This window comes from Saccopteryx leptura, chromosome X (genome assembly GCF_036850995.1).
Source record: "Saccopteryx leptura isolate mSacLep1 chromosome X, mSacLep1_pri_phased_curated, whole genome shotgun sequence".
Lineage (NCBI taxonomy): Eukaryota > Metazoa > Chordata > Mammalia > Chiroptera > Emballonuridae > Saccopteryx > Saccopteryx leptura.
The window spans coordinates 73,707,923-73,727,286 of NC_089516.1; the positions used below are offsets into that span (position 1 = coordinate 73,707,923).

The window sequence follows — 19,364 nt, forward strand, 5'->3', positions numbered from 1 at the left end:
ACAAATGAGACTATATCAAAATAGAAGTTTTTGCACAGCAAAAGAAATCATTATCAAAATTAAAACACAATCCACATATTCACCAATGATACACCAGATAAGTGTTTAACATAAAAAAATTTAAAAATAGACAAAGGAACTGAATAGACACTTCTCCAAAGAAAACATGCAAATGTCCAATAAATATATAAAAAAATTCTCAATGTCACTAATTATCAGAAAAATGCAAATTAAAAGAACAATGACATATTACCTTATGCCTGTCAGAATGGCTATCATCAATAAATTAATAAATCAATAAATAACAAGTGCTGGCAAGGATGTGGAGAAAAGGAAACCCATGTACACTATTAGTGGGAATGCAGATTGGTGCAACTACTTTGAAAAACAGTATGGGTTTTCATCAAAAAATTAAAAATTGAACTACTTATATCCCAACAATTCTACTTCTGTGACTATATTATCCAAAAGAACTGAAAATACTGATTTGAACAAATATACACAGCCTTATGTTTATTGCAGCATTATTTATAATAGCCAAGATTTGGAAACAGCTGTGATACATTTATATAGTGGAATACTACGTGGTCATCAAAAAGAAGAAAATCTTTTTTTTTGCGACAGCATGGAGAGACCTGGAGTGTATTATGCTAAGTGAAATAAGCCAGGCAAAGAAAGAGACATTCCATTTAATTTTACTTATATATGGAAACTACTGGACTAAATTTACAATCAAGTAAATAGAAACTGATTCATAGGTACAGTGAACTGACTGACAGCTGTCAAAAGAAAGGTGGGTTGTGGGCTGAATGAAAAAGTTGAAAGGACAAAGCAAAAAAATGTCACAAACACAGACAAAAGTATGGTGACTGACAGAAAGAAAGGAAGTGGAGGAAGTTATAAGACGGTAAAGGGAGGGTAATGGGTGGAGGAAGTGTTGGCTGCTAAATAGCACCATGTGTTAGATTGGCGGAGTCAGATTGGATCTTGGTTTAGCACCCTTTGTAACTTCATTTCTGGATAAGAAAGAATTCAGAGTTAAGACTCAAACTATAAAAGAAAGTTTATTGAGACATTCACAGAAGTAGAAGAAGTAAGCTATAGAATAAATGGGTTCAGGAAACCAGTTACAGAAGCAAAGAAGGACCCTTGGACCATAGGAGAAATACAGAGGCAAGGAAAATGTGTCTGGCAAAAGACATCGGAGAAAGAGATGGGCGTGCTTTGTAGAAAGAGCCGCACTGGGACCTGTGTCTTGAGGGTATTTATGTAAATGTCTCAGGGTTGCATCTCAATATAGTTCTTACCTGTTTTCCAAGTGTATCATTCCAGGGTTGTGGTCTTAACTGATTGGTCAGTGCCAGAACAGGTGGTCATTAGTCAATGCTAGTTTTGATGTCAGCCATGGTGTCACTTGTCTGGTTTTGTTTTTTGGGGCCTGGAGCGGAAACACGGCTGAGGCGTAGATGTTATACCAAGAGGTTAATCCTTTAAGGAATGTTCATGAAAGGCCCACATGGAAATTGCATGAAGCCACTGTTTGGCCCTTTGTTCTTCCTCCAAGGGGGTTTATCATATGACTAAGGATATGCCAGAGGACAAAAGGTCAGGATAGTGTTCTAACCACATGACCAGTGATATGAATGTTCAGGTTGTCTAAACTGCATGACCAGCAATATATTAAAGGAGGAAAGGATACCCTGGGGGACAATGTCCTTGTTTTTTCAATTTTGCCCATTACTGGGCGCCTGGGGCTTTCTGCCCTGGTGATTTCCTGTGCCCAGCTTATAGTCCTTGCTCTGCTCATGTCTCCCTAGCCACCTACTATGGATATATACACACAATATAACACACAGATGATGTATTATAGAATTGTACACTTGAAACCTATATCATTTTATTATCCAGTGTCACCCAAATACATTAAATATTTTTTTAAAGAAGTGAATTTCTTGCAAGATTGTGAAACTAAAAGAACTCATGGTAAGAAACAAAACACGCCCTGGACGGTTGGCTCAGTGGTAGAGCGTTGGCCTGGCGTGCAGAAGTCCTGGGTTCGATTCCCAGCCAGGGCACACAGGAGAAGCGCCCATCTGCTTCTCCACCCCTCCCCCTCTCCTTCCTCTCTGTCTCTCTCTTCCCCTCCCGCAGCCGCAGCCGAGGCTCCATTGGAGCAAAGATGGCCCGGGTGCTGGGGATGGCTCCTTGGCCCCTGCCCCAGGCGCTAGAGTGGCTCTGGTCGCGGCAGAGCGACGCCCCGGAGGGGCAGAGCGTGGCCCCCTGGTGGGCGTGCCGGGTGGATCCCGGTCGGGCGCATGCAGGAGTCTGCCTGTCTGTATCTCTCTGTTTCTAGCTTCAGAAAAATACAAAAAAAAAAAAAAAAAAAAAAAAGAAAGAAAGAAACAAAACACTTGGGTACACAATGGAAAATAATTATAAAAAAGCAGTGTTTAATGTTCTCTTTTTAAAAATGACTAGAATTTTAAGTATTTAAATTTTAAAGACATTTTAAATCATTTTAAGAATGTTAAAATTATTTTTATTACATTTTTAAACAAAGAAGTAAGATTCTAACAGTTAAGCTGGGTTTTTATTTTAAAAATTTTCAGAATAAACTGAGAAAACTATGGTAATACATGACAAATTAAAGTCAGTTACTCTGTTCCTGATTGAAGTATACCACTCATGGAAACTCTGAATTTATCAAAGCCAAAATTTCAATTTTTTTTGCCCACAATATCCGCTAAGGGGAATGCTTTCCTAAACAACTGAGTGATGCTGCTGACGAACAGTTGTACCTCTCATTAGAAGTAAACGATTTGTTTTTTTCCTGTTTTACTGAATAAACTACGTTATTTCCTCTTGTAGCTGTACAAGCCCACAGTTCTCTACAGGATATCTGGGTAGGAAGGGTAAGATTCTTGGCTTTCTCTTCATTCTTTAAAAAAAAAACGGAACTTAAAATTCTCTATGAATTGAAAACGACAATGTGAGTGTTTGCTGCCTTCACGGAAAATGTAATTCTGAATCTGCTAATATACTACTTTTTAAGGGATGAATTCTCATGAAGAATGGAGACTACATGAAGGTAATATCTATTTATAAGTTTAAATGATTAAAATGTTCACTGAAACTGCTGCATGCTTTCTATAGGAAATGTGGCTGCCTAGATAGAAAGCTCCTTTCTCTACAATTTAACATGCAATTGACATAAACAGGGAATCCAGACTTAAATTAAACATTGCCCCTAGCAAACTGATGTTAAAATTAGGAGAGTGGTTGATCAAACAAGTTTCTGTTAATGTGAGCTGTGGAAGGAAAAAAAAAACCCTAAAAATTTAAATCCAGGGTTTTGTCAACAAAATTTAAGCAGCATTCAAATGGTAAGTACATTTAAATGCTTAAATCTTTTCAAAAGATTATACTTGACCTGTTTCCTTTGATTGAGACATTTTCCATGCATGTGTTCTGGGGTGGAACATGACAGCTTCAAATAGCACAAACAGATTTTTATCAAGCCCTAGAATCTAGCACAGCTGTCAAATCTCAGAGGGACAGATTCTCAATTTATGATACACATTTCCTTGGATGTATTTTAAATTTGAGAACATGGGAAATACTTTAAGAAGGGGATCCAAGTGTTGTGCTCTCTTTGTTACAAAGAATTTCTTCCATTTTCTTTACTTGAAATAATGAAATAGTTGTTAACTTTTTTAAAAAGTCTGCTAATTTCACACTTGGATTTTCATCCTTAATTATATAAGATTATTTAGAATACCTAAAAATTATATACATCCTACAGAAATTAGTGCAAGTCATCTAGGATATAAGTGAGATCTATTCATATTGATGCCTTCAGTATATTTTGTATATATTGAATTCTCCCAGATTAAACAGTTGGAGATACTAAATTCCATTTTAGTAAAAAAGGGTTCAATGAAGATTTTTAAGTGAAATAGCAAGATAAAGACTTTATTGTACTGCTTGTTTTATTTTCCAGAAACAAAATGTAACTAACAGCTGTAGGCTACATGAGCATGACTCACAGGATGGCACTGACTGCATGTTTTGGTTGCCAAGTGGCACCATAATGTTGAGTATTGAAAGCAGCTCCGCCTAATCTTTTTGACCACAAGTATAGGTGGGGCTTTTTCTCTGTCGAAGCAGTTCCAAAGTGGCTGAGCTTTGGTACAGTGTATGAAACCCGGGCAGGCAAGACAGCTGCAGGGCTTTGGGAGACTCCAGAAGAGCTGAAGTCAGCAGTGTTCCTTGGACTGATCTTCCCCAGAAATTGCATTTTGGCAGGAATATGAAGAAAAGACCTCCTCGGCAGACTTGGAAACATTGGAATGAGTTTGTTTTTTTTTTCCCCAATTGCTCCCCTTTCCTCACCTACCTAAGAAGTCAACTGAGGAGGAGACATTATTTAACCAGCTTCTGAGGCTGGGTGGGAAGAGGGAGAAAATTAATCACCTGTATAGTCCTAATAGCAAAGTTTAGCCCAAAGTTGATTCTTGGTAGGGTCTATTTACTGAGTTGTACAGTCATAGGGGGAAAGAGAGTTTGCTGTTGGCTGATTTTATTGAAGTCTTGCTTTCTGCAGCTGTTAATGTGACTGTCCTAGAAGAATGAAGAATTATTCATTAGAGCTTGAGACAGTTTTCCACTTGGTTAAAATTATTGCTCAAGATTGGGAAATAATACTTGTATATAATATCTGAGAGTATTAAGTGATAACATTCTACTAGAATTAGATTTACAAATTAGCCACAGATTAAGTGTTTAATTTTAAGGCTGGAAGAAGGCACCCCAAACCTGGTGTGTCTCTTAGCTTTAATTGTGTGTCTGTCTCTAATCAGAAATGAAACTATTAATAATTTATTATCAGAAGTTACTTACTGCCTCTCTAAACTCCTATTTTTTGAACTTTAATGTTCTTAGGAGTGGTAAAGGTTAACCTAAAGACAATTCAGCAAATGTATTTATGAGCTTGATTTTCCAGCGAGCTGCTAGGTATTTTCAAACAAGGAAGGCTAGCACTTCAAAAGGTACTAGGTTATTGAAAAAAAGACAATGGGAGGAAAAGTGAAGACAATACAAGGTAATGGAAAGGGAAGTTTGCTGACTTCATACACCATGCCTACTTAATAATCAGAAGTCTATATTGTACATGTTCCATCCATACCTAGGCAACAATCTATGAAAATAATTATAAACAGCCCAGAGTAAGTAGTACCAATCATGGAGTTAACTTTTCTTTTCTGGCTTAGACTAGAGCAATGTTGTTGCATCTCTGTGTGCTCCAGAGTTGGTTTGAATTTACCATAAAATTTTTGAATGTCTTTTCTGAGAGCTGGCTCTGATAGGAGATTCAGTTCAATGACTGCAAAATAAGCACATTTTTTCCCCAGAGAGACTTCTGAAAGATCTGTATTGTATTTGCCAAAGCCAGAGAGCAATTTGTATGTCAAACAAAACCAAGCAAAAAACGATTTCTTAACTGTGGATCAACATTCATGAGAATAAATAGCATGGGAAATGATTTTCTACAAAGTGTGTTGTATATGAAAACCATGAGATAAATTATTTTTGATTGGTTTCCTCATGAAGCCAGCTGACTGTACACATTTCAGGAGAAAGTCTTTTTTAAACTTTTTGTTTTGAAATATTTTTATACTCACAAGAAGTTATAAAAACAGTATTGAGCATACCTATGTACCCTTCATTCAGCTTTCACTAATGTTAAGACCTTACAAAACTATAGCATATTATCAAAAACACTGGAACTGACATTGGTAGAACAGTATTAACTAAAGTACTGACCTTATTTAGATTCTGCCTATTTTTACATACAGTATTTTGTGTGTGTGTGTGTGTACAATTCTATGAAATTTTATAACATGTATATATTTGTGTAACCACTTCCAGAATCAAGACTCAGAATTGTTCCATGACCTATCATACACACACAAAAAAATAATAATTGTGCTATACTTTTACCGCATAATTACTCCCATCCCTAACATTTGGGCAACTACTGATATGTTGTTCCCTATCCCTATAATTCTGTCATTTTTAGGGTATTATATAAATGTAACTTTTTCACATTGGCTATGTGTGTTCATCACCCCAAGTCAAGTCTTCTCCCATCACCATTTAGCCAACCCTTAATCTTATCCCATCTCCCCTTTCCCTTTTGTAATACCCATGTCTATGAGTTTTTTCTTTTCCTTTATCCTTTTCAGCCAGTCCCACAACCTCCATCCCCTCTGACAGCTGTCAGTCTGTTCTCCAACATCTTTGAATCTGGTTTTATTTTGAATGTTAGTTTATTTTGTTTATTAGATTTCACATTTAAGTGAAATCATATGCTACTTCTCTTTCTCTGACTGGCTTATTTCACTTAGCACTACTTTCTAGATTCACCTATGCCATCATAAAAGGAAAGATTTCCTTTTCTTTAATCGCTGAGTCATATTCCATTATGTAAATGCCCACAGCTTTTTTATCCACTCATCTACTGATGGGCATTTTGCTTTCAAATTTTGGCTGTTGTAAATAATGCTGCAATGAACATAGGAGTGCATATATTTTGAATTAGTGTTTCAGGTTTCCTTGTATATATTCCTAGAATTGGAATTGTTGGGTCATAAGGCAATTCAATTTTATTTTTTTAAAGATTTTATTTATTCATTATAGAGAGGAGAGAGAGAGAGAGAGAGAGAGAGAGAGAGAGAGAAGGGGGAGGAGAGAAAGCATCAACTCCCATATGTGCCTTGACCAGGCAAGCCCAGGGTTTTGAACCGGCAGCCTCAGTGTTTCCAAGTTGACACTTTATCCACTGCACCACCACAGGTCAGACAGGCAATTCAATTTTAATTTTTTGAGGTAACTCCACACAGATTTCCACAGTGGCTGCACCAATCTGCATTCACACAGCAATGCCCAAGAGTTCCCTTTTCTCTATATCTTCACCACCATTTGTTGTTACCACAGTTTGTTTTTTTTTACTAATTTACCCATTATAGGCATTTGGGTGTTTCTGTCTTTGGCATATTAAAATAAAGTTGCTATAAAAATTAATGTAAAAGATTTTGTGTGGACAGATATATTTTTATTTCTTTTCAGTATTTATCTAGATAACAGAATGGAATGTCTAGGTTATACAGTAAGTGAATATTTATTTTATAAAAAAAACCTGTCAGTATTTTTTAGAATACTTGTACCAGTAACCATACTTAACAGAAATCATGAAAGATTCAGTATTTATTTATTTATTTATTTATTTATTTATTTATTTATTTATTTATTTAGACAGAGACATAGAGAGACAGAAGGACAAACAGGCAGGAAGGGAGAGTTGAGAAGCATCAATTCTTTGTTGCTGCTCCTTAGTTATTCATTGATTGCATTCTCATATGTGCCTTGACAGGGGCAGGGAGGGCTACAGCAGAACGAGTGACTCCTTGCTCAAGGCAGTGACCTTGGGCTCAAGCTGGTGAGCCTTGCTCAAACCATATGAGCCTTCACTCAAGCAAGCGAACTTGGGGTTTTGAACCTGGGTCCTCTGCATCCCAGTCCGACTCTCTATCCACTGCGCCACTGCTTGGTCAGGCTGTCTTCTTATTCTATTAACAACATTTTTCAAAAAGAAAATTTTTAATTTTTAGCAAAGTTTAATATGTTGATTTTGTTTTTCTTTAATTATTTTTGGTGCTATTTCATGGGTGGGGCAACTCTCCCTACTGAAGTGGGTATTTACACTTCATATGGATTTTTCTCCCTGAGTGTAATGCTACTGTCAAAATTATCATCTCTGGACTTACAGAATACCTTATCTACTGTCATGTTATTCTACACAGTATTGTTTTTGGGCAAATAACTCACAACAAAATTAAGTGTATCAATGGACACATGCTCATATAATTCACTGTTCTTACCATGCTCTCATCATTATAAAGCCACAGTTTGATGACCTTTTGAAATAGAAGGGCCTTTCAAAGACTGGGTTACTGTATCACCTAGGTGACAGGACCTTCCGAGACTGGGGCTATGTTGTCTAAGAAACTGTAGGTACTCTATATCAATGTCCTGGTTCTTTCTTACATAGCCAGGATTTAAATGTCCAGTAATCAATGGGTAGAAATGGGTGTGACCCCTCTCAGCACTTACAGTGATACAATAACAAAATTTTAAACTCCTATTCTTATAACTTTAGGCTCTGCTGGTCTAGAGGTCTAACTTCCAAAGGAAGGAATGCTTGCAGTAGACAACACAACAATAATACTACTGAACTAAAAGATGAGAATGCCACTATACCACTTTGAGTTCCTCATATCTGTGAATTAACAAGAAAATAAAATAATTAATATATGACTAGAATGATTGATCTTAATTACTAAAGGGTAATTAAGTTGCTATTACACAACACTGGAGCTAAGGATGAGTATATGAAGGTAAAGAACAATGTGCTTTTATCAGAGAAGATCTCTAAGGGAGTTTCTTAGTTCTAACATGTCCTGTGAGTAAAGTCAATGAAATACTACAATACCCAAATTTGAGTAAGATTGTTTAAGAACTAAAACATTCAAAAATAAAGTTGTGAGTTCTCTACCACAAAAGAACCATGAAAAAATGGAGAACACACTGAGATATCTATCTATCTATCTATCTATCTATCTATCTATCTATGTTCTCCCTCTATATCCTTTTATCATCCAACATAATAGATATTAATAAAAATCAACTGTCTATTATAGGATATAAATTATAGGATATTAAAGTTTAAAAGTGTATACCACCCAAGTATAATTCACTCTCTTATGTAGAATGAATTAGCATGCTTTTAGTTGTACACTAGAGAGTTGAATCATGTTATATGGAAGTATGATTTTATTATTGTCTTTATTTAGAGTTTAAATATGTTTTAAGAAGATGTATATAAGTGCAAAGATGACAAGGGGTGGAATGTGATGTTCTTTTTTTCGTGCGTCAGCTTGACTAGGGTACAGTCTCCAGTTACTCAAACACTAGTGTAAGTGCTGTTGTGTAGATATTTTGTATATATTATTAAAATTCATAATCAATTTACTTTAAATAAGGTAAATCATTTTACATATTCTGGAAAGTATTGGTTCAATAGTTGAAAAGCCCTCAGGGCAGAGTTGAGTTTTTCCTGAAGTAATAATTCCACATGTGGACAGCAGCTTCAGCTCATGTCAGAGTTACAGCCTATTCTTCCTGACAGGGTGCTTTATGGATTTTGGACTTGCCTAGCCAGACTCTATAATTGTTTAAACCGTCTTTGTAATAAATCTCTATTATCTATCTATCTATCTTTCATCTATATATCTATATCATCTATTTATCTATCATCTAATCATCTATCTATCATCTATCTATTATCTATCTGTATGATCTTTTATAGTTTTGCTTTTTCTGTTGAATCTTGAAATATACAGCCCCTTACCACAGAAAATATAAAACTTAACTAAAAAAATTATGGACATAAATGTAAGAGCTAAAGCTATAAAACTTTTGTTAGAAGTCATTGGAGTAAGCTTTGTATCTTTGGATTAAGCAATGGTTTCTTAGATACAACACCAAAAGTACATTCAACAAAACAATTGACAAAAATAGATAAACTGAACTTTATTGAGAATAAAAAACTGAAACTTTTGATTCCAAAGGACACTATTAAAAATAAAAGACATTCATAATTTGAGAAAAAAAATATTAGGAAATTGATTGTCCAATGAAAGTCTTGTATCCAGAATATTTTAAAAAATTTATTTATTGATTTTAGAGGGAGGAAAGCAGAGAGAGAGAGAAAGAAAGAGACAGAAGCTTTGATCTGTTTCTGTATGTGCCCTGACCAGAGATCAAACCAGCAATCTTTTCATGGCAGGAAAATGCTCTAACCAACCAAGCTATCTGGCCAGGGTCAGAATGTAATTTAAAAATTCCTCTCATAATTCACAATAGAAAGACAAATAACCAAATTGCAAAATGTCCCCCCAAAAGTACATAAAATAGTTAAATCAGTACATGAAAACATGCTAAATAAAACAAACCAGAAAAAGACAAGTAACGTATGATTTTGCTCATATATAGAATATAAAAAACAAAATTTACAAAACAGAAACAGACTCAGGTACAGAAAACAAACTGATGATTGTCAGATGCAAGGGGCTTGGAAGAATGTATGAAAGAGGTGAACGAGATTAAAAAGTACAAATTAACAATTATAAAATATGTCACAGGGTGGCAAACACAACATCAAGAATATGGTCAATAATATTATAATAAATATGGTAGTGCAAGATGAGTACTAGGCTTTTTGGGGTGATTACCTCAAAAGGTAAATAAATGTCTAATTTATTTGTACTTGAAACTAATTTAATATTGCATATAAATTATAAAGGAATAATAAGTTTAAAAAGTAAGCAAATGACTTGAAGAGATATTTCCCCAAAGAAGACATACAGAGATATATGAACAGATGTACATCATTAATTATCAGAGAAATGCAAATTAAAACTGAAATGAAATATCACCTCATACCTGTCAGAATGGCTATTGTCAAAAAGTCAACATTGTTGGTAAACATCTGGAGAAAAGGGAACCTTTGTACACTATTGGTTAGGTTGCAAATCTGTGAAGCTATTATATAAAATGGTATGGAGAATCTTCAAAAAGTTAAGAAGAAAACTAACATATGACCCAGCAATATTACTTCTATATATTTACTTGAACAAAATGAAAACTCCAATTCACAAAGAAGTATGCATCCCCATGTTCATTGAATGCTGACTAAAATTACATAATAGATGAGGAAAAATTGTTTGATTAAATTTTTTAAGAAGCAAAAATTAGTAGTTACAGAATAGTCATGGAGGATAAAGTACAACATGAGACATATAGTCAATAATATTCTAATAACTATGTATGGTGTCAAATGGCTATGACATTTATTGGGATGATCACATAGAAAGTTATACAATGTGTCCGTAAAGTTATGGTGCACTTTTGACTGGTCACTGGAAAGCAACAAAAGAAGATAGAAATGTGAAATCTGCACCAAATAAAAGAAAAACCCTCCCAGTTTCTGTAGGATGATGTGGCAGCATGTGCACATGCGCAGATGATGACATAACACTGTGTATACAACAGAGCAGCCCACGGCCATGCCAGTCGAGATGTGGATGGTACAGAGGAAAGTTCAGTGTGTTCTGTGGCTCGCTAAATTCAAATCCATGACCAAAATACAATGTGAATGTCAGCGCGTTTATAACGAAGCACCACCACATAGGAATAACTTTACTCAGTGGGATAAGCAGTTGAAGGAAACCGGCAGTTTGGTGGAGAAACCCCGTTCTGGTAGGCCATCAGTCAGTGACGAGTCTGTAGAGGCTATACGGGATAGCTACCTAAGGAGCCCTAAAAAATCTGTGCATGAGCCCACATCGAACTGCACTGAATAGGTATGAAACTGGGAGAGTTTTCCTTTTATTTGGTGCAGATTTCACATTTCTATTATCTTTTGTTGCTTTCCTGTGACCGGTCAAAAGTGCACCATGACTTTACGAACACACTGTATAATGTGTAATTACTAAGTAGTACACCTGAAGCTAATAATATAATATAATATAATATAATATAATATAATATAATATAATATAATATAATATAATATAATATAATATAATATAAATCTTAATTATAAGTACAACATTATTTGTAATAACCAAGATAAGGAAGTAACCTAGGTGTTCATTAATATATGAATGGATAAAATAGATGTGATGATATATTTGCAACAGCATTTGGCTATTATGGTTAAGGAAGTTGACATCCGTCCAGTCAAAAAATCTTTGTATAAATTAAGTTGGCTTTCTGTATATGTATATTCCCAACTACAAATCAAAAATACAGTTGACCCTCGTAGAATGCAAGCTTGAACTGCACAAGACAACTTATACATGGACTGTTGAAAACTTGAGTATAAGTGAATCCACACAGTTCAAGCCCACATTGTTCAAGAGTCAATTGTAGATAAATTTAAAAAGTTATTTTCCAAAATATATGCATATGACCGCTTTTTTTTCTTTTAAACAGAAACATAAAATCTCAATATAAAACCACAACACTAAATGCTTAGTTATTTTGATACAATAGTTAATAAAACCAATACATTTAAAACTTAGAAAACATCACTTGTATAGCAGTGGGAATTCTTACTGTGCTTTATTGCTTTAAGTCACTTTTTTTCATTTTGTGGTATTTTAAGTTATTTTTAATTTTCCAGGTTTTAGATATTATTGTGACCCCTATGACCCAACAATTGCACTTCTGGAAATGTATCCAAAGAAACCCAAAATATTAATTCTAAAGAAAATATGTGCCCTTGTGTTCACTGAAATGTTACTTACAATAACTCATATTTGGAAGCAGCCCAAGTGTCCATCAGTAGATGAATGGATAAAAAAATGTTGTGGTACATTTACACAATGGAATACTTCTCAGTTGTAAGAAAGAAGGAATTCTAAATTTCACCTTTTGCAACAGCATGGATGGACTTGGGGAACATTATGGTAAGTGAAATAAACCAGTCAGAAAAAGACAATTACCATACGATTTCACTTATATGTGTAATCTAACAAACAAGATAGAAACAGATTCACAGATATGGAGAACAGACTGACAGCTGTTAGAGAGATAGGGGTTGGATGGTTGCATGAAAAAAGTAAAGGGATCAAACAAAGAAAAATAACCTCATAGACACAGACAGCTATATGGGAATTTTACAAGAGAGAAAGAGGGTCAGGATAATAGAAGATAAAGAGTTGGATAAATGGTGATTGAAAAAAACTTGATTTAGATTGGTGAACACACAATACAATATACAGATGATGTATTATAAATTGCAAACCTGAAACCTTTATAGTTTTATTAACTAATGCCACCATGATAAATTTAACAAAAATTAAAAACAGATATATTATTGCTACATAACATACATAAATTTAAGGTGTAGAAGTTAATGATTTTATACATATATATGATATATTGCAAAATGGTTGCCAAAATAGTTAGTTATAATCTCCATTAACTAACATAAATATATTGTTGTTGTGATAGTATTTAGGATTTTCTCTCATAACAAATGTCGAGTATATAGTATAGAACTGTTGATTATGGGCATCATGTTGTACATATATCTCCAGATCTTACTGATCTGCAGCTGGAAGTTCCAACTACTACACAATCTTTGAAAACCATTTTACTCTATTTTTTTGTATTTGTTTTTTTTAGATTCCACATATAAATGAAAACATACAGTGTTTGTTTTCTCTGTCTGACTTATTTCATATAGCATAATGTCCTAAAGATCCATCCATGTTATCACAAATGGAGCATTTTCCTTCTATTTTTGTCATCAAATAATATTTCATTATATATATGTGTATGTATATATATGTATATTGCATATATATTTCTATATGTATATATAGCATATATAATCAGTACATGTGTTGTGTGGGTGTATATATATCATATGTACATATATATAGTGTATGTATGTGTGTGTGTATAAATATATATATATTGCACTTTATCCAATGGACAATTGTTTCCATGTATTGATAATGTAAATAACGCTTCAATAAACATGGATGTGCAGATATCTCTTTGAGACAGAGATTTTATTTTCTTTAGCTATATACCCATAAGGTTTGTGGAATCATATACTAGTTCTCTGTGTTCAAATAATGATTCAGTATTTGTGTATATTTCCAAATGATCAACACTATAAGTCTAGTCAACATTCTTTATTATACATAGTGCATTTATTTTCTTGTGATGAAAATTTTAAGATTCACTCTCTAAGAAACTTACAAATATACCATAAATCATTATTCACTATAGTCACCATGCTGTAAATTATATTCCAATGATTTATTTATTTTATAACTGGAAATAATATCTTTTGACTGCCTTTACCCATTCTTCCCACACCACAACACCTTTGGAAGACAAAAATTAATGTTTGGTATCTATGAGCCTGTTTTTTGTTTATTTTTTTAGATTTAACATATACCGGTATGTGAAATCAGACAATACTGTCATGTGCTGCATAAAAATATTTTGGTCAACAAGGAACCATGTATATGATGGTGTCCCATAAGATGATAATGGAGCTGATTATTTCTTGTTGCTTAGTGATGTGAAAGCCATCATAACTTGGTAGCATAATGTATTACTCATGTGTTTGTGGTGATTCTGGTGTATTAAGTATAGCATATACAGTTATAGTAATAGGCTATACCATTTTGGTTTTGGTAAATATACTTTATAATGTTCATCCAACAACCAAATATCATAATGATGCATTTCTCAGAACGTACCCTGTCATTGATATATTATTATGTTTTTCTTTGTCTGCCTAATTATTTCATGGTATTTCTGTTTTTAATTTTTAATTTTTCACAGTGGTTGTACTGATTTACATTTGCATCAACAGTGCACAAGGATTCTTTGCTCTGTATATTTTTATGAACATTTATTATCTCTTGGCTTTTGATAATAGTCATTCGAACAGTTGTGAGATAACAGCTCATTGCAGTTCTGATTTACATTTCCCTGCTAACTAGTGATGTTAAAAATGTTTCATATACATATTGGCCATTGTATGTCCTCTTTGAAAAATATTTACTGAACTCATTTTGCCAATTTTTAAATTTAATTCAGGGGTAATTAACCTTTTTATACATACCGCCCACTTTTGTATCTCTGTTAGTAGTAAAATTTTCTAACCGCCAACCGGTTCCACAGTAATGGTGATTTATAAAGTAGGGAAGTAATTTTACTTTATAAAATTTATAAAGCAGAGTTACAGCAAGTTAAAGTATATAATAATAATTACTTACCAAGTACTTTATGTTGGATTTTCGCTAAGTTTGGTAGAATAAATCTTTATAAAACAACTTACTATAGTTAAATCTATCTTTTTATTTATACTTTGGTTGCTCTGCTACCACCCACTATGAAAGCTGGAACGCCCACTAGTGGGCGGTAGGGACCAGGTTGACTACCCCTGATTTAATTGTTTATTTTTTTGTTATTTAAGTGTATGAATTTATTATTTATTGTTGATATTAATCCTTTATCATATGTATGGCTTGCAAATATTTCCTCTCATTCTGAAAGTTGCCTTTTGATTTATAAATTGAATTTATTAGGGTGACACTGGTTCATATAATTAAAAAGGTTTCAGGTGTTCAATTCATTGATCCACTTTCTGGAGTCCCTCTCACCCTACACTGTGGAGATTAGGCACAGTAACCAGAGAGTACAGGTCTTTTGATTTTGTTGATTATTTATTTTGCTTTGCAAAAAGTTTTTAGTTTGATGTAATTCTACTTGTTCATTTTTGCCCTAGTTACTTGTGTTTTGTTTCATATCCATAAAATTATTGTCAAGACCAGTGTCAAACAGTTTATTTCAAGTTTGTTTAGAAGTTTTATGATTTCAGGTCTTACATTTAAGTATTTAATCTATTTTGACTTAATTTATGTGACAGAAATAAAGACCAACTTTAGTTTTTATGCATGAAATAAATACCCAATTTTCTTAGCACCATTTGTTGAAAAGATTCTTTTATTTAATTGGTATTCTTGGTCCCTTCTCGATTATTAGGTGAATGTAAGTATGTAGAATTTTTACCTGGCTCTTGATTTTATTCATTGGTATATATATCAGTCTTTATGCTAGTAACATGTTATTTGAGTAATATTGAATTATAATATAGTTTTAAATCAAAAAGTATAATGCTTCTAGCTTTGTTCTTTCTTACGATTGTTTTGGCTGTTCAGTGTTCTGCATGACTTTTCAAAAAAATTTTTTTTAATTTCAGTTATAAATGATTTTGAAATTAAAAGAATTTATTGATTGATTGATTTGAGAGAGAGAGAGAGAAAGAGATAGAAACAAGTTGTTCTACTTATTTGTGCATTCACCAGTTCATTCTTGTAGTGTCTTGACTGGGGATTGAACCCACAAGTTTAGCATGTTGGGATTACGCTCTAACCAACTGAGCTATGCAGCCAGGGCATACTTTTGGAATTCTGATAGAGGTTGCTTTGGTATATAGATCACCTTGGTAATTATAGATATTTTAGTAAACTTAATTATATTAATTCTTATCATTTATGAACATGTGATATATCCATTTTGTGTTTTCTTCACTTTCTTTTATCAAAGTCTTATAGTTTGATTACATAGATCTTTCACTTCCTTCATTGTTTATCCCTAAGTTTTCAATATTTTTTGGTGCTATTGTAAAAAGGATTGTCTTCTTTATTTCTGTTTCAAGTAGTTTTTTGTTAGTACATAGAAACACAATGTTTTGTATGCTGATTTGTGTTGTAAACTTTACTAAATTTGTTAATTCTAATACTGTTTTGGAGAACTCTTTATAATATTCTATATATAAGGTTATGTGTTCTGCAACCAGAGAAAATTTCCCACTTTATATTCTTGTTTGCTTGCCTTTTATTTCTTTTTCTTGCCTTATTGCTCTGTCTAGAACCTCCTTACTAAAATGAATAGAAATTGTGAGAGTGGGCCCTCTTCCTTTGTTCCTGATTTTAGAAGAAAACTGTGAATCTTTCACCACTGACTATGATTTTAGCTGTGGATTTGTCATGTACCATATTTACTCATGTATGAGATGCTCCCATGTATAAGACACACCTTAATTTTGGAGCCTGAAATTTGAAAAAAAAATGTATTACATAAAGTTATCAAACTAAGTTTTATTCATCATAAAATTCATACAACTCCACATCACTGTCAAAAATCCTATCCACTAGCTTGTCTTCATCTGTGTCTGATGATGAATCACTGTCTTCAACAATGAGCACAAAAACAAGTGCAAAAAAGCGGGAAATAGAAGTAAAAAATCTACAACTACTGTATAAGATGCATCCAGTTTTTAGACCCCACATTTTTCTTAAAAAGTGCATCTTATACATGGGGAAATAAGGTATGGGCAGGTATATTCCTTATGTTGAGATATATTCTTACTTTACTAACTTGTTGAGAAAAAATTGTTTTTATTAATGGATGTTGACTTTTTTCCAATGCTGTTTCTGTATCAATTAAGATAATCATATTATTTTTACCTTTTACTGTAGTAATGTGATACATCACATTTATTAATTTTCATATCTTAAATCTTCCTTTCATCTCAGGGATAAAATTCTCTTCAATAGAGTGTATGATCTTTTAATGTGCTATTGAAGTTAGTTTCCTACTATATTGTTCAGAAATTTTGAATGTATATTCATCTGGAATGTTGGTCTATAGTTTTCTTTTCTTTTGATATCCTTACCTGCTTTGGTATTGGAAAATTCTGGTTTCATACAATGAATTTGTGAGTATTTTCTTTTCTTTAATTTCTTGGAAGAGTTTTAGAATAATTTTCATTAATTTGTTTCTAAATGTTTGGTAGAATTCACCAGTAAAACCATCTGATCTTGGGCTTTTCTGTGTTGGCAAATTTTTGATTACTGATTCTCTTTACTTATTATTGATCTGTTCAGACTTTTTATTCCTTCACACTTCTGTTTTGATTGGTTGTATCAAGAAATACATTTGTTTCTTCTTAGTTTTATAATTTTTTGGCATATGATTATGCATTATTTTCTTTTATGTTTATTTCTGTGATATTAGTTGTAATGTTTCCTCTATTATTTTATTATATTTACCTGAGACTCATCTCCTTTTCCCTTATTCTAGATAAATGTCAATTTTGTGTTCTAAAAAAAATAAACAGCACTTAACTTCTTTGATCTATTTTATTGTTTTTGTAATTTGTATTTAATTTATTTTTCTCTGACCTTTGTTATTTCCTTTCTTTTATTAAGTTTGGGTTTAACTTCTTATTTTTAGATTCTTGAGGAATGTTAGGTTGTTTAAGATCCTTTTTCTTTCTTAGTGTAAGAGTTTATCACTATAATAATTATTCACTTTTCTGCTTATGTTGCATTCTATATGTTTTGATATAATCAATATATATAATATATAACATAGAATTAATATATATATAACATAGAATATATATATATATATACTTGGCATGATTTCAATCATTTTGTATTTGCTAAGGCTTGTTTTGTGACCTAACATATCATCTATCCTGGAGAATGTTCCATATGCACTAATGAATATTCTATTTTGCTGCTGTCAAGCTGAAATGTTCTCTCCCTATACATTTTAGATTCATTTGCTGTAAGATATAGTTTCATTGTCAGTGGAAATGGCGTTCTTCTATGGAGTTGCAAGAAAAGCATTTTGGGGACTCACACATGGGATGATGAGCTGTAGTGGTAAGATTTATTGGAGTAGAAATAAAAAACTATCACCAGGTGTACAGTGTCTCATCTATGACTAGGTGGCTCAAGCTCCATCTCAGTGTGGAATTACAATCGTATAGCTTTATTTTCACCAAACACATAAAAAAGACTGGGGTCCAGAGATTCAGTGCCATGAGCCCAGCATCACTAGGGCATTCAAAATTTCATAGTTCCGTTTAGTCCATGCCAAAGTTTAGTCCAGCTCAAGTGTCTTTCCACATCTGGCTAGTTTAGTCTCTGTCCTTGGCTGTGGTTTGTTAGTTCTGTGCTGTGGCAGCCAGGCCCACACTTGGAGCCTGCTCACCCTTGACCCTACACCCAGCTGCAAGCCCACTGCACTGCAAGAGAGAGAAAAACACAAGAGAACCAACAGTTGATGTGTGTTACCAAAATAGGCTTTTGTAAATTTTGATTATTGTATGTCCAGCTTAGGAAAGGGTAAGCTTTCTTATAATTAACCAATCTCTCTCCTGTTTCTTAGCTGATTGTGCTGGGTCCTCCATCTAAACAATCTTTTCTCTAGATTTTTCAGGATTCTGTTTACTTTATCCAATTTGATCCTTTCCCAAGCTAAGCTCCTCCTCTTTAGGTGGCCATCTTAGTTCCTACTACACATATATCAAAGTAGAAACACCTGCCCTGTGCCATCCTGGTTTCTACTGCTCATGTGCTCAGTTTTCCCTTTATTGTTTTGTCTCTCCCTCAGTAATCTTGGATAATGGCTACTTGTCACCCAGGGAGCCCACTTTGGAGTTTAAGTCATAGGCAGCTGATGCTGTGGTTAAAGCTTCTTAGTAAATCATCAGGCTTAATGTCCAACTCAGCTCCCTAGTTTATTAAGTTTAATTTCTGATTCCATTTGCTCCCCTTCTTTAGTAATACTATTTACCCATGCTAACAGTTCAAGACCAACATTTCCTCATTGGTTTTCTGTCTGTTTGAGGC

The 19,364-nt window shown here is 33.5% G+C and overlaps 1 protein-coding gene across 2 annotated transcripts in view; it reads left to right on the forward strand.

Moving 5' to 3' along the window:
• Positions 1-2,969: 2,969 nt before the first annotated feature.
• LOC136385530 (putative P2Y purinoceptor 10) overlaps positions 2,970-19,364 on the forward strand; it is a 32,139-nt gene continuing 15,744 nt past the window's right edge. For both annotated transcript variants that reach the window (XR_010747838.1, XM_066356546.1), the window contains exon 1: positions 2,970-3,088. The gene's annotated coding sequence lies outside the window, so the exon portion shown is untranslated. The remainder of the gene's footprint in view (positions 3,089-19,364) is intronic.